This window comes from Grammomys surdaster, unplaced genomic scaffold, assembly GCF_004785775.1.
Source record: "Grammomys surdaster isolate TR1022 unplaced genomic scaffold, NIH_TR_1.0 126036, whole genome shotgun sequence".
NCBI classification, from domain to species: domain Eukaryota; kingdom Metazoa; phylum Chordata; class Mammalia; order Rodentia; family Muridae; genus Grammomys; species Grammomys surdaster.
The window spans coordinates 2883961-2895935 of record NW_021620849.1 but is presented as its reverse complement, the minus strand read 5'-3'; the positions used below and the strand labels follow the sequence as shown (position 1 = coordinate 2895935).

Here is an 11975-nt window from a genome sequence, read left to right as displayed (position 1 = left end):
CCCTCCTGTCCCTGCCGCTTGTGGCTGGGGGGGGGGGGGGGGCGGGGGGGGGGGGGGGAGGGAGGGAGGGAGGGAGGGAGGGAGAGAAAAGAGAAAGGAAGGAAGAAAGGAAGAAATTTCAAGGCAGGAAGGAAGGAAGAAATTTCAAGGCATGCCTGGACTTCCCAGCACTCAGGAGGCAGAGGCAGGCAGATGGCAGATGTCTCCGAGTTTGAGGCCAGCTTGATCTACACAATTAAGTAACAAGCTAGCCAGGGCTATATAAAGAGACATTGCTTTTAAAAAATTGTATCAATTTGTCAGCAGGGTGCCTGCAGATGCAGATACATATAGGTAGTAAGAAGGTTACAATAATGAAACAAATGAACTTAGTCATCTGCAGCCATTCTTCCTTGGTTTCTGTAAATTGTAACAGTTTAGCACAAATGCAATATATAGGGCTTGCATATTGTATCTTGGATCTCTGGATATTTTCAACTTTGTGTCCTTTAACCCACATCTCTCCGCCAGTTTTCTCTAGATATGAATATTTAAATTTTATAAAGACCCCACGTATAAGATCATGTAATAGTAATTTACTGTGTCTGGCTTGTTTCACTTAGCGTAATGTCCCTAAACGGTAAGCTCTGGTTCTTTTACAGAGCTGATTCTATTGTGCACTTTCACTCTTTCCCCTGAGAGCTTATTTTCATGTCTTGGCTATTTTGGATCATGTAGCAATGAACAAGGGAAAGCAGATAGCTTTATTAAGTTATTTATTAATTTTCTTTGGGTATATGTCAGAGGAGAATGTCCGGGTCATTCGGTGACTTTTAGTATCTTTGGTATCCTTTGTACTGTTTTCCATATTGCTGTAACAGTTTGAATTTAATCCTTCTTAAAAGAGAGAGTAAGGACAGAAGACAGGGTGGGAAGAGAAAGAATTAACAAGAGCCCACCACGGTGAAATATGTAATCCTAGTATTTGAGAAGTGGAGGTAAGTGGATCGGGAGTTCAAGGTCAGCTTCTCCTACATAATTAGGAGGAGGTTTGAGGCCAACTTGGGCTATGCAAGGTCTCGTCTCAAAAAAAAAAAAAACACCCTAAAAATTACAAAAATAGAAGATAAGGCATCACAGGGCCGTATTCATGGTGGCAACTATCCACTAGAACTGAAGCTTCACACTCACTCAGGCATCGTGCATGACTGCTGAAGCATCTGAGTTTGCGAACCAATTAATGACAGTCAGCAGTGGAAGACCGCTTCACAAGAATAGAGTCAGGCCGGGCGGTGGTGGCGCACGCCTTTAATCCCAGCACTTGGGAGGCAGAGGCAGGCAGATTTCTGAGTTCGAGGCCAGCCTGGTCTACACAGTGAGTTCCAGGACAGCCAGGGCTACACAGAGAAACCCTGTCTCGAAAAACCAAAAAAAAAAAAAAAAAAAAACCAAAAAAACAAAGACTAGAGAGTCAGATCCAAAAGAAGGTGTCCACAGACGCTTCGCCTGGTTTAACGGAACTGCCAAGTCTTAGCTGTCTTTGAACACCACAAAATTTTATCTTGCAACAGATTGGGCTTCAGGTGCCTTTCCCTACACTAGAAAAACAAAACAAAACAAAGCCTTACTACGCCGGAAGCCAGGAAGTTTGCCATAGTCATCTGACCCGTCAGCAGCACTCTGATTGGGCTTTGGTAATACGTGCTCGGGTGATCCCGCCCCAGCAGGTCTAGGGGGCGGGGCCAGGAGCCCGAGGCCACCGTATTGGTTAGATTCATCAGGGCTCATCCAATCAAAATTATCCTTCTTGCAGGCGCGAAGTGTGCGGCGCGGGGCGCAGGAGGGCCGTGTCGGCGCGCGCGGAGTTTGGATGGTGGTTCAGCCCGGCGTGGCGTGAGCCTGAGTGAGGTGAGTTCCGCGTGCGCGGGGCTGTGGTAGTTCCGCCGAGTAACCCACTTCCCCCGGCCCGGCTGGACCTGGCCCAGAGCCCGAGGCCTCGGCCACCTCCCTAGAAATCCGCCCCAGTTCCTCCAAGCCTCGCTGGTGGCGAGAAGCCCAGACCTGAGTAGAGACCTGGAGCCCCAGAAATTATAGGCCATGTCAAGTGGCCGAGGCTTGAGACTCACTGTGCACACATTCCTTAAGGTCTAGGACCTTGATTATTGTCTGTTATACGCGAGAAATGATCTCATCCGCTTCCCGTAGTTTGTGTAACGCTGCAACGACCTCTCAAAGCAGTGCATGCTTTCGAGACAGTAGAAGAGGTGAAAGTGCCCTGTTTTTAGCCGGAGAAGCCGGAGCTCCGACCTCTTTTGCCGAAAGGGCACGCGGGCTTGGATGCCAGATAAGATTTGAATAAGACCCGCCCAGCTCGGAAGCGTATCTCACTGCCCCAGGCTTTCTCCCAGTTCCTCTATCTGTCATAGGTTACTGTGTGACTGAGATGAACCGGTCTTACACCTGCCTTCTCCCGATGTCTCCTTTAAATACACAGCGCTCCTACCTCAGCAAGGGGCAGGGATGGGAAAGACTGATACAGAGATGACAAGATGGAGCAGGAGAGAGGCAGACGCCTGGCGAGTAATCATTTGACTGAATGTGGTGGAGCTTGAAAGGATCTTTTTGCCTCAGCCATCCAGTGCTAAGTTGACACCACGTCAGCTTGAATCAGCATTCTGTTAGACTGGCTGCCATTCTGAAGGTCACTTTAAATTTGCTTGAATTAAATAGGATTTTTAGGTTCTCAAGATAGAGAATTATTAGTACCAGTTTATTTTTTTGGCACTTGTAGTCCAGGCTGGGCTCAAACTTGTAGAATGAGGGTGACTTGGGACTCTATATCTTTTCAGCCTCAACCTCTCAAGTGCTGGAGTTATGTCACTAACCCTTTTATTTAAAATGTATATATTCTGAAGTGTGTACCTTTAAAAGAGAATAGCACAGATTTCTCTCTGTAGCCCTGGCTGTCTGGAACTTGCACTGTAGACCAGGCTGGCATCGAACTCAGATTCGACTGCCTCTGAGGATTAAAGGCATAGACTGCCACTGCCAGACAGAATGTAACATCTTAAACTTGGTTGGCAGACACACACTCTATTTTCTATATTTTTACCTTTGTCTTTTGTGGGGAATGGAGATATGAGTGTGTCCTTGTTCATGTTTGTGCAAGTGTGTGTGTGTGTGTGTGTAAAAGAAGACCAGAGTTACCTTCTGCAGTTGTCTTCCATCTTAGTATTTGGGGCAGTGTCACTGAACCTGGAACTTACTGATTAAACCAGCAAGCCTCCCAGGACTGGCATCATAGATGCACATTACCTGACTTTCTAAGTGGTTCTGGAGATCTGAAATCTGGTCCTCATGTTCGTACTACAAGCACTCTACTGACTGAGCCATCTTCCTGGGCTTTTTCTGTCTTACCATGTCCAAAGTAATTGAAAAATTATCTATACAATGTAGTGCCTAAAAGCTTCTGAGTATCTTGCCTACCTGTAGAATAAGATCAGTTGCCGCTAGGAATGGTGGTTCACACCTATTACCACAACACTTTGAATAAGACAGGAGAGTGGAAAGTTAAGAGCAGCCTTATAAAGACTATCTCAAAAACAGAAACAAGCTACCTGCCACTACAAGCCTATAATCCACGCACATGGAAGGTGGAGGCAGAGGATCAGGGGTTGAAAGTCTTCCTTAGGTACACAGTGAATTTGAGGCCAGTCTAGACTGTGAGACCCTGTCTTCAAAACCCAAAACCAATATTAAAGTGCTCATTATATTTATAGTAGCCCTGGCTGTCCTGGAATTTACTCTGTAGACCAGGCTGGCCTTGAACTCAAGAGATCTGCCTGCCTCTGCTTCCTGAGTGCTGAGATTAAAGGTGTGCACCACTGCTGCCTGACTTCTTAATACAAAACTTTAACAGTATTTTTTATTTGTGTATGAGCTTGTTGGGGTCAGAGAACAACTTGAAGTTCTCTCCCACCATGTGGGGCCTCGGGATTCAACTCAGGTTATCATGCTTGGCGAGCACTCTTACTGCCGAAGCCAACCGAATGGTCCTATTTTTGTTTTTCACAAGTTCTTACCACATTTTAGTTATAGAATAAGCTATATAGATTTTCTTAGGTAATTGTTTACAATGTACTCACACTTGAGTGGTCCATATTTTTTAGTTTAGTATTCTATGTAGCATACAAGCACTTTTTTTTTCTTTTCTTTTTTTTTCTTTTTTCTTTTTTTTTTTTTTGTGGTTTTTCGAGAGAGGGTTTCTCTGTGTAGCCCTAGCTGTCCTGGAACTCACTCTGTAGACCAGGCTGGCCTCGAACTCAGAAATCCGCCTGCCTCTGCCTCCCAAGTGCTGGGATTAAAGGCGTGCGCTACCACCGCCCGGCGCATACAAGCACTCTTAACTGTGAACTATACCATCAGCTGTTAGTTTTTCAGACAAGATTTTATTATATAGCTCAGGCTGGCTGTGACCTGGCTATCCTTGTTTCAGCCTCCCGAGTGCTGGGATTATAGTTTTATGTCACCACACCAGCTCTTTATATGTTTTGTTGATTTTTTTCCCTTTTATTCTTTTTTGCTTTTGTGGTGCTGGGATTTGGACCTATAGCCTTGTGCATGCCAGGCAAGTGTTTTACCACTACGGAATTACAATCTAGTAGTTGATAATGTTTCTAAGATACATCTGGTCTAGAGGGATGGTTCAGTTGTAAAGTACTTTACTTCACAGGCATGAAGAGCAAAGTTTCAGAACCCACAAAGAAAAGCCAGTTCAGTGACACAAACCTGTAATCTCATCAGAGATCAGCTAGGAACTTGCTGGCCAGCCAGTCTAGCCAAATTGGTGAACTCCTAATTAGAACATTAGAGGATACCTAATGTTGACTTCTGGCCTCCACAGTAACTCATGTACTTGCATGTTTTCTCTCTCTCTCTCTCTCTCTCTCTCTCTCTCTCTCAATATATGCCTTAAACTTACATTATTCACAAATAGCTATATGAATGATAAATTTTAACTGCATCTCATAGTATATTACATTTATTCACTGTATTTCATGTATGTTTTACCTGTATGTGTATATGTGCACCACATACATGTTTGGTGCCCACAGAAGTCAGAAAAGGGTATTGAATCACCTGGAACTGGAGCTCTGGATGGTTGTGAACCACCTTTTTGGGGCTGGGACTCAAACATAGGTCCTCTGCAATGGCAACACATTCTCTTTACCTCTGGATCATCTCTCTAGCCCCCTTTATGTAATTTTCTAAAAAATGTATTTTACATTTATGGGTAGTTTGCCGGCATGCATGTCTGGGTACCTCGAGTGTGCCTGGTGTCCTTGGAGGTCAGAATAGGGCATCAAATTCACTGGAACTAGAGTTACAAATGGTAGTGAGCTGTAATGTTGGTGCTGGGGATCAAACCTGTGTCCTCTGAAGAATAGAAAGTGCTTTAGCCACCATGTTATCTCTTTAGCCTTAATTTTCATACCTTAAAAAATAAATTTTATTAATAAATTAAAATATTGTGTTATGTGATTATACCAGTTTTTATTTTACTGTGAGAGGCACACCTGGCATCTACTCTCTGAATGGACTGGTTGTATATTTGTTTTGAGACAGGGTCTCACTGCATAGCCCAGGCTGATGTTGACCTCTGCATGCTCTCTACAGTTTCTCTAGTGAATAATACAGAATAGGGGGAGTGCTGCACTGCAGGTCTCCAGACACCCTCATTCTCCATTCACAAAGCTGACCAAATAGGAGTTGCTCATTTCCTTACATAGGGCAACTGGACTGCACTGTAACTGGACTTATGTAGTACTTGTCCTTCAGTAACTGGCTATTTTGCTTAGCAGAATGTCTTCTCCAAGGTTCGTCTGTGTTGCTTGCTGTAGCATTGCTGTCTCTTTAAAGGCTAATATGCTATTGTGTGTATATACCACTGTACAGGAGCTCTCATTTCTTGTCCCTCCATACCCATATCTATCATACTTGATTTCTGTCTTACTGTTGGGTTAGGCTGCACTCCTACTGCCTCAGCTTCTTGAGCACTGGGGTTACAAGCATGCACCACCACGCCTGACCCCACATCTTCCTTTCGTCTGCTTCAGACTCTAACCACAAATGGGGAACCCTAATATTACAACTTCTATCTAACCTGGCTGCAAATCAGATTTGCATGATAGGGTTGGTTTTGTTTTTTTGCTTGTTTTTGTTTTTCAAGGGTTCAATAGTTTGCTAAGGCAACTCATAGACCTCAAGGAAAAACAGACCTCTGCTTTCTAGGTTATAGTTTGCTTTTTAAAAGGTACATTTCAGGAAAGTGGAGGAAAGAACATAATGCAAGGGATGGGGGAAGAAGTGGAGCCTCCATGCCCGGCACAGAGGTCCCTCAAAGCCTGTCCTTTCCAGAGTTTGTGTAGGCGTCATTGAGTGTGTCATTGACTCAGTCAGTGTGATTGAGTATGTCATTGTCATTGGTGACTAAGTCACTCTTCACTTGTCCCCCCCTAGTAGCAAGAGTGTATTAATGTACAAGTGCTTAAAGAGGATGCATATTTTATTTTACTGTAAAATGCTAATTTTAAGTGATTACTCTTCTACCACTGTACTGATCTCATGCTGCTCTGCATCCTTGCTAAATCTGTGTACACATATGTGTATATATATATAACATATACATATGTATATTTTTAATTTTTTTGGAGGCAGGGTCTCATATAGGCAAAGATAGCCTTGACTATTGCAAGTACAGGAAATATAGGCATGTACCACCATGCCCAGCTCTTTTGTTATTGTTTGCATTGCACTGTGAGGGTGCAATGGTCAAAGCCAAAGAGAGAGAGAGAGAGAGAGAGAGAGAGAAAGAGAATTCCACCCATCTCTGTTTTTTTGATACAGCCCGGGTTGGCTTGTCACTCATTATGTACCAGCAGTCTAAGTGCTGGAATTACAGGAATGTGCCATGATGCCCAGCTTTCAAGGTGCCATTGTCATTTTATTTAATAAATCTCTTGAAGGTTTTAAAGTTATTTTGTAATTATATCCTAGAGTCTTTATTATATGTCTTTCATACTTAGGTCATTCCTTCATTTGGATTTTTGGATTTTTCTTTCATTTGGATGAGCAATCTCAGTATTGTTTTTCAGGAGTATGTTGGCTATTTTTGCCATTTTATATCTATCATAATTTTACACCAGGAGGTTGTTACAATTGCTTGTCATTCCACAAGCCTTGCAGTCTGAGTTTGGGTTCTCAGACCCACGAAAGCAGATGCAGTTGTGTAAGTGTCCCGATTCCCAGTGAAGTCCTGGGAAGTGGGAGGTGAAGACAGGATTGTCTCTAGAAGCTTGTAAGCCAGCTAACCTCACACAGTGGTGCAGAAAACCTGTCTTGAACAAGGTGGAAAGGTGAGGTGCCAATAGCAGAAGGTTGTCCTCTACCCTCTTCACACATGCCGGATTGATGCAGCCCAGTGTACACACAGATGCACTAGTAAGTCCTCCAGAAAAAGAAAACTGAGAATTTTGATTGGAATCTTTTGTCATAGATCAGTTTGGGATCTTGGCATCTTGAAAATAATTGCTTTTTTATCATGAATTGGCTCATTTGTCTATTCTTTAATTTTTCAAAAATAACTTAATAGTTTCTTAAATATATATGGCTATAGTTTCTCAGATATTTTTGAAGGGTACTTAAATGTTGATGCCACTGTAAATAGGTGTTTTGTTCTTTATTTTCTAGTTGTCCATCAGTGACACATAAAAAGAATGTTTTGTGCTGTGTTTTCTCTAGCAGTCTTTCATAAAGCTGCTGCACCAAATTACTACAACTTTATTGCTTAAATGACAGCTTTATCGTACAGTTGAGTACTTTAGAAATCTGAATGGGCTTACCTAGAATAGGGTCTAAGGGTTTTCAGAGCTGTATTTGTTCCTATAGGCTCTGGGAAAAATGCTCATTGCCCTTGTCAGCTGCTTGCAGATGACCAGATCCTTGGCTTGAGATTTCTTTCACTATCAAAGCCAACAATCTTGGGTGGAATCCTTCTCTAGTTGTCAGCTATCTGGTCTGCCACCAGATTTTTCTCTCCCACTTAAAAAGACACTTGTGGTTACATCGACCCTGCTTGCACGGTTTAGGAAAGTCTTCCTGTAGTTTTGGGTTTGTTTGTTTGTTTCTTCTCACCTTAATTTTTCACCCTAAAAACCCTATTTAAAGCATTTTAATGCCTGAGATATGTTTGTCATACTTCTTAAAATAAGATTTAAAAATTAAGTCTTTAGTTTAGAAATTATTTTGGGCACTTGGGAGGCAGAGACAGGCAGATTTCTGAGTTCGAGGCCAGCCTGGTCTACAGAGTGAGTTCCAAGATAGCCAGGGCTACACAGAGAAACCTTGTCTTGAAAAACAAAAAACAAAACAAAAAAAAGAAAAAAAGAAAAAAAATTATTTTGGAGCCAGATGTGGCGGACACACCTTTCATCCTAGTACTTGGGAAACAGGGGCAGGAAAGTATCAATGACTTTGCCATCAACTTGATTGACATAATGAGTTCTAGGCCAGCCAGGGGAATGTAGTGAGACCCTGCAGCTTCCAACACCTATTACTCCAGTTCCAAGGGATCTGATGTCCTCTTCTGGTCTCCCTGGGGACCCTGCATACATGTGGTGCACATATGTACTTGTGAACAAAACACTCATACACGGAAAACAAGCAAATACTTCCGAAAAAGAAACAAGTTAAAACAAAAAAGAAACTCATGAGTTTATAAAACTACTAACCAAAATCAGACAGAACAAAAATTCATTAACATAAATGTTTTAGTCATTCTGGGTTTTGTTGTTGTTTGTTTTTATTTCTGTTTTGTTTTTGTTTTTCTGAGATAGAGTTTCACTGTGTAACCCTGGCTGTCCTAGAACTTACTAGCAGGCTAGTCTCAAATTCAGATTCACCTGCCTCGACTCCTCCAAGTGCTGAGATTAAAGGCATGTTGCTACCAGCCAGTGATTATTCTGTTTTAGGATAATGCACCAGCAGCAGTAGTTCTTCAGTTACCACATGACCAGACAGTCACAGCTTGAAAAGATTAGGGTGTAGATCTCTGTGGGTAAGCAGAGTATGGGGCATTATTCTGGGTTAAACATTTTCATAGTTTAATCTAAAGATTGTTTTAGGTGCTCCACATGGAACCATACAGTTTGCAAATGTTGATGGCTTTGCTTCTTTCTGCCCAGGTTCCTTTCATTTGTCTGCTTCTCCACTTTGGCTCAAGTTGTAATGCATGTCCTCTGAAAGTGTTGCGAGTGGGCTTGCACTGCTGCACTGAGAACAAACCTCTAACCACGTTGTAGACCAGTTTGTTTTAATGTACATTCCTGTCAGGACAAGGATTTCCTTCCATTCATTGTTTTTTGTTTCACCATTCATTGTTATTGTATGTTTATTCTGTGGATCTTGAGGAAGTTGGCATAGTGTTTGTTGGTTTGTTTCTTCTAATCTAGTGCTGTATTGAGTTATCTTAGGTGATTTTCTAATGGTGAACTAGCCTTGTATTCCTAAAACAACAGAATCTGGTTTCATGTGTAGCTAAACTTCCTTCACACCTACATCTATGAATGAGAATTAGCCTGTGTGTTTATGGTTGCACTGGATTGCAGTATTCACTGTCAGGATGAAGGTGTAGAGCAGGAGAAGTTGATTTGTACTTTGGGGTTGTCTGTATGAACCTGAGTGCTTTATTTCTATAAATGCTCAGAACACTCTTTGTTTTTCTCTCTCTTTCTCCCCCCCCCCCCCCCCGCTTTTTTCTTTAAAGACAGGGTTTTAAGTGATAATTCAGACTGCCTAGAACTCACTGTAGCCAAAGTGGGCCTTAAACTGACAGCAGCAGTCCTCATTCAGCTGCCCAGGCATTAGCCACAGTGCCCAGCACTTTTAGTTCTTTTGAGACAGGATCTCATATACCCCAGGTTGATCCTAAATTCTTTGTATAGCTGAGGCTTGCCTTGAATTCCTGCTCTACCTGCCTCAGTCCCCCACCAACCCAGCTATTTAATATTGTATTGAAGACTTAAGAGTGAAATTAGTAAGAGAAATTATTCAAGGCACAAAGCTTGAAAGTAAAAAAGTACTACTGTCCTTACCTGCAGATGATGGAAATTATCTAGAACACATAAAAATAATCTAAATAGGGCTAGAGAGATGGCTCAGTGGTTAAGAGCACTGATTGCTCTTCCAAAGGTCCTGAGTTCAACTCCCAGCAACCACATAGTGGCTCACAACCATCTGTAATGGGATTTGATGCCCTCTTCTGGTGTGTCTGTAGACAGCAACAATGTGCTTACATACATACATAAATAAATAAATCTTAAAAAACAAAAGAATAACCTAAATAACTAAAATGAAAAATAATTTAGCCCAGTCCCATGGTACATGCCTATAACCTCAGCACTCAGAGGTGACTGCCTGAAACTTGGATTCAAGGCCATCTGTAGTGACAATTTTGTAATACTGGTTTCTTTAAAAAACACAGAAATATAAGAATATGTTTTTGGTTTAATCCCAGATGTGGGAAGGTGGGCTGCTTCAGATTGTCCACGACAGCTGAGTGTGATTTGCCTCATGCTGTGTCAGGGTGTGATTTTGCAAGCTGCAGATAATTTCTGTGGTTGTGTGATGTTTGGAATTCTGGGGACCTTTAGAGGATATATAAATGTTAGGGCCTTGACAAGTGGGATGGGTTGTTGGTTGGCTGTTGTTGGTTGTTAGTGCATTTTACTAAGTAGTTGTCTACAAAGAAGAAGAAATTAGGTATACATATAGTGAAGCTCAAACTTGCCTAAGTAACTTAACCCCCAATCAGCAGGAAGTAGTCTAATGATAACATTACCCCCCTTTCTGACCTCTGACTTTGTTCAGGCATCTCTTTCCTTTCTTCTCTATCCTTTTTTCTCTTATCTAGTGTTAGGGGGTTGAAAGAGTGGGGAAAAAGAAGAGCCCACCAAGTAGCAAACACCCAGCTACAGTCATTCTCAACCACATGGTAACTTTGAGTCCAGTCTGGACTGTGTGAGACTGTCTTCACAACAGCACATGCGGAGAACAGAGAGTTTAGTAAGACAGCAGTATACATCTAACACACAAACCAGGTGTTTAACAAATAAGACTAGGAAGGGATAGTCTCACAGTAAAAACAAAAGGATTAAAATTTTAGGAATTTTAAAACATCAATGAAAAAATCTTTAAAACTCAGCTAAAGTTTCAAGGTACCTTTCCCAGGATAGAGTAACCTAACACCCAGAGAGCGTCTGATTTATATAACCTAACACACATTTAGTGTAGTCTCAGTAAAAATAGCTGCAAAGTTTTCTTTCTGGTGCTAGAAGTGATGATTCTAAAGTTCATGTAGAACAAACAAAAAACAGAACCATGAAACCAGGTCTGGTGCTATACACCTGTAGTTCTAGCACCTGAATCTATAACTGGTAGAAGGAAGGAAGTAATAAAGATCACATCAGAGACCAATGAAATATAGAAAATAAAGCAGTTAAGAAATAAACAAAATCAAGAGTCGTTTCTTTGAAAAGATGTGGAGGTCAGAGGACAGCTTGAAGTAGTTCCTTCTACCATGTGGGTTCTGAGAATCTAAGGTCATCAGACTTGGTGACAAGTACCTGTAACCACTGAGCCATCTTCATGGGCTCCTGAAAGATGTGTTTTTAATTGCCAATCTTTTAACTAGATGAACTAGTTAGGAAAGTGTTTTAGTTACATTTCTATTGCCATGACAAAACACCACAACTAAGGCAACTTATTAAAGGAAGCATTTAATCTGGGGGCTCATGGTTCTAGGGGTGGTAGAGAGCATGACCGTCATGTCAGGAAGCATGGCAGCAGGTAAGCCGACGGGCCTGGTGCTGGGCGGGGGAGGGGGGGGGGACAAGGGAGCTGTAGATAAAGAGTGTTATCCTGGAACTCACTCTGTAGAC

The 11975-nt window shown here is 42.1% G+C and overlaps 1 protein-coding gene across 2 annotated transcripts in view; it reads left to right on the top strand.

The window, feature by feature from the left end:
* The first annotated feature begins 1816 nt into the window (after nt 1–1816).
* Blm (BLM RecQ like helicase) overlaps nt 1817–11975 on the top strand; it is a 91771-nt gene continuing 81612 nt past the window's right edge. For both annotated transcript variants that reach the window (XM_028754817.1, XM_028754815.1), the window contains exon 1: nt 1817–1887. The gene's annotated coding sequence lies outside the window, so the exon portion shown is untranslated. The remainder of the gene's footprint in view (nt 1888–11975) is intronic.